Source organism: Athene cunicularia, unplaced genomic scaffold, assembly GCF_003259725.1.
Source record: "Athene cunicularia isolate RWA unplaced genomic scaffold, athCun1 BOjh375695_part1, whole genome shotgun sequence".
Taxonomy (NCBI): Eukaryota; Metazoa; Chordata; class Aves; order Strigiformes; family Strigidae; genus Athene; species Athene cunicularia.
This window is the reverse complement of record NW_020799149.1, coordinates 108,611-112,957: the sequence shown is the minus strand read 5'-3', so window position 1 is coordinate 112,957 and position 4,347 is coordinate 108,611.

Sequence of the window (4,347 nt, the reverse complement as noted above, 5' to 3'; positions counted from 1 at the left end):
AGGGGAACGCGCCGAGGACGCCGCCGCAGGTCATGGGAGGCCGCGGCAGGCAGCGAACCTGCCAGTTGCTTTGGAAAACAGCAGGAAGAAAAGCAGCTCTCTTTGCAGCCCCGGGCTCAGGTGCCAGCGCTGCCTGGACCCGTGCCAGCCGGCACAGCCCTCCCTGGGGAGGCAGCACCGCCGGCAGCCGGCAGCCTAGGGGTGGCCCAGGTGGGCTGAAGCTGGGGGGGAGCTTCTCTGGCAGCACAATATGTGCCCCAACCCTGTGCCCATCACCCCACCTCTGATCTGCCCATACGCACCTTCACCTCCAGCAACAACCGGTGTTGCTGGTCCCCGGCTTCGCTAAATACACCCCAAACTGGGGAGTGGTGTGCCCGGGGTGTGGGGAAGGGGTAAGGATGCGCTGGGGATGGTACCCAGCAGCGGCACGGCCAGTGGCATCAGTGGGTGCTGGGGAGGGAGACCTGGCAGTGGGAGCGCCTGGGGCAGCTTGCTGCCTTCCCGCAGACTCCCTCGGATCCCCCAGGTGCTTCAGCTCCCCAGGTGCCGTCTCTGCCCATCCCCCTCAGGGTGCAGGAGCCGACGGCTCAGCTGTTTCCCTGGGGTGACCCCACCTACCCCCAGGGTGTGGCGCTGCCTTTCCAAAGATGGGGAAACTGAGGCAAGGCACCCACCAGGCCAGCCTGCAGGAGAGACAGGACGTGATGGTGGCTGCTGGGGTGCGGGAAGAGCCCCGCGAGTGGCACAGAGGGAGCACGGAGGGGACTCGGCCCATGGCCAAGGAGACATCCCCCCGCCCCGGGAAGCATCCCGTGGCCAGCAGCGCCAGGGCCACGTGGCTTCCCAGCTGAAACCCCCCTGGGGCTCCAAGAAAGGGAAATGTCTTGTGGAGCTGGGAAAAAAAAAAGCTTTGCCAACAGGCCCCAACACTGCCAGCTCCTCCACCCGGCCCTGCGTCAGCACGGGGCCCCGGGGGCGGCCTGCTCCCCCCAGCCCCACTCCTGGCACCCGGTGGGGCCTGCTGTTATGGGGGTGGCAGGGCTGGAGTGGTGCCCAAGACCCAGCGCTTCGCCCACCCCAGACCCCTGGGTCCCAGCTTGGGAGCTGCCAGGATGTGCCGGGGGTATGGTGGCAGCTTGTACCCCCAGAATTCCAGAGGGAAACTGAGGCAGGGGACGCACGGGGGTTGGCAGCACCACGTTCACCTCGGGCAGGGCAGGGAGCCCTGGCTCAACAACCTCCACCCCAAGCACCAAGGAAGCAGGACCAGGCAGGGCCTCCCCAGGCTGAGCCCGGGGCTCTGCGCTCGGCTTTAGCCCCTGACGCAGGAGGTTTTATTTCCCTCCCAACATATTTTTAGCCCTGCCTGCTCCATCCTGGTCTTTCCAAAGGGGATTAATTCACCCTTCCATTATGCACCATTAAAGGTGTGGGGGTGCAGAAAGGGGTCTGCAGCTCGCCCCTGGGGGTGCCTGCTGGGGTTGGGGCTGGCACTGGAGAGGTGTCTCTGCACCCCATGACAGGGAGCACCCCAATTAGTTTGTGGTGCTCACCCCGCTGCAAATCCAATCCCTGACAGGTTGCAGCAAGTCACTGGTTAAAAATAGCCCCGGCCTTTTACTGAGGAGCTGGCGACCTTGCAGGAGGATTGGCCGCCCCCTGGGCCCTGGCGGTGAAGAGTTCACGGCCCCTCCCCAGCCCTGTCACCTTTGCTGTGCCAGGGACGTGCTAGCAGCTCACCCGCTGCTCCAGCATCTCACAGGCTCCCTGGGGGTTGGGAACACCCTGTCAGCACCTGCCACCTAGGGATGGGGAAACTGAGGCACATGGCTGTGACAGGCTCTCCCAGAGAGACACACGGGTGTCTCCAAAGCTTCAGCACTGCCCCGAGCGGAACTGGATCCTGCAGCCCAAGCGCTGAAGGATGAGACTGCTTTAATGGGGGGGAGCTTCATCTGCTTTCGGCAGCTCAGCAGAGCCTTCCTGGGGAGATTCAAAAGCTGAGCCTGGCCGGGTCCTATTTCGGGAGGGTTTTGGATGCCTCCCAAGTGGCAGGAGTGGAGGCTGGCCCACACAAAGGGACTCTGTTTGGGACGCTGGGCTCCGGCTGTGCCCAGCGCGGAGGCCAGTGCCTGTGGCCGGTGCCCTTGTCCCCCACGTGATGAGTCAGCGCCCAGGGCTGGGGCAGGGGACGAGTGTCCCTTTCCTGTGCTGGGTGCCGTTCTCCACCTGCAGGTAAACTGAGATGTGGGGTGGGACCACCCTTGCCTCCTGGACCACTGCTGTAACTGCTACGTAACACCACCATACCGTGGAGTGCCAACCTGCCTTGTGATGTGTAGTCCACCAGCCACCCGCCCCGGGCTACTTGCCCAGGCTGGCCCCAAGCCATCCCCCAGGGGAGTGCAAGGTCCCTGAGCAGGCCCAGGCACTCCAGGAGCCAATACCCCGGCCACCAGCTCCACAGTGGAACAGAAGGCAACCCCCCCTCACACTGGATCCTGCCAGCTCAACGCCACAACGGGGTGCACCAGGGTGCCAAGGGGGTGCCAGCATCGCTGGCCCTAGGACTGGGGGGCCTCCCGCATTGCCTCAGCCCTCCTTGCTGCCTGCCCCAGGCCCTGGGGGGCTTCAGAAAGCCCCAAAGTTTGGAGGCCACGGTGCCATTACAAGTCTGCGTGTTCTCACTCGCTCCCGGCTGCACGTAGAGCCGCGAACACCCACTTGCGCACCCATGGGTGCCGGGCACAGACACCCCGGGGGTGGGGACGGGCTGAGAGGGGAGGGTCCTCCCCTCTGTGACGCTGGGCAAGCTCTGGCCGGCCAGCTCCTGTCCCGGTCCCACACGGGACGCAGCAAGGTTGCGGCTTGGCCCCAGTGCTGCTGCCGGTGACTCTCCGCTCCAACCGATTCACCACCACGAGGCGAGGAGGCTGGTGAGCACGTCCCGGTTCCCTGCGGCGGTACCTCAGGATGCGATGCAGTCATCACTAATGCATCTGGACTCATTTACGGGGATGAGAAAATGTTTCCAGGTTTCCCACAAAGTCCCATTAAGATCCCAGTCCCACTCTATTTTTAGTGCCCTCATCAACAACGCCTTCTCCAGCCACCCTGGCACCCCAGGGCTCTCTCTGCAGGGCTGGTGGGGGCACCCTGGGCATGCACCCACCTTTTGTGGGAGCTGAGCTGCACCGAGACCAGGCAGCTGAGGGGGGTGAACCCTGGCCCTGTGTTCCCCACCCATGGGTGCACCCTGGGGGTGGGGATGCCCCAGCCCAGCTTTCGCTTGAGAGAGGCTGAGGGAGGAAACCTGGTGGGAAACAACAAGAGAAAGCCGCCCCCAGTCACTGTATCGGCCGTGGAGCCTCAGGCTGCAGAAACCCACTCACCGCTGTGGACAGCGAGAGGACGGCAGGTGTCAGGCAGTGCTCGGCAGGGCTGGGCACGCCGGCAGCAGCGTGTCCCTGCAGGTGCCAACCCCCTCCCAGCAACCCCCAGGCCCCAGTGGGCGCTCCTGGGGCTCCTGGTGGAGCTGGCAAGGGTGTGCACAGATCCTGCCCTCGGCCCTGTGCCCTCTCGGGCTATCTATAGCCATGACCTCAGCGGGAGCCAGGGCAGGCGCCCGGCCGCACATCCTCCCTTCTTGGCAGGGCTGCCACCACAGCCCCCACCCAGTAAAGAGCTGCCGCCAAGCCGAGGCTTTTATCCCATACGTTTGCTAATCCGATGGGATTCGGTGTCAGGGGCTGCCCACAGGCGGCTCGCAAAGGCCATTTCCAGGGGGGCTCAGCCAAGCGATGGAGGATGCCAGCCGTCAAGGGCAGATGGCGGTGCTGGGTGTTACCGTGTTAGGTGACAGGGTCTGACCCCGGGGGCGGGACGAGAGGGGATGTGGGTGACCTGGCTCCGAGGAGGTTGAGCGGGGGACGTCCCCATGTGGGCTGGGGTGACCTGAGGACACCTCACAGCTGCACCCCGCAGGCACCGGGGTCGCAGCCTCCTGCAGAGCCGGGGAGGAGGGCGGGGGGGAGCATGGGGAGGGACCTACTCACTCTCCGCCGCCTGCCCTAGGGGAAGTGGGGAAGGGGTGGCCCAGAGGAGGGGAATTTCCCCGGCTTTTTTCTCCAACAAACTCCTCGGCTTGTGCAATTAGAGAAATTTGTTTAACAAACTCCCGGGGGAGCGGAGCGGGAAGGTGGGGTGGCGCACAGCCAGGGGTGCTGCTCACACAGGCCCGCTCCGTCCCCACCCGCACCTTTGATCAGCAGCGCGCTTCGCCGAAGGAGAGGAGCGGTTCCCCGCAGCCAGGCAGAGCCCCGCGCTGCGCCGCGGGAAGCCCCT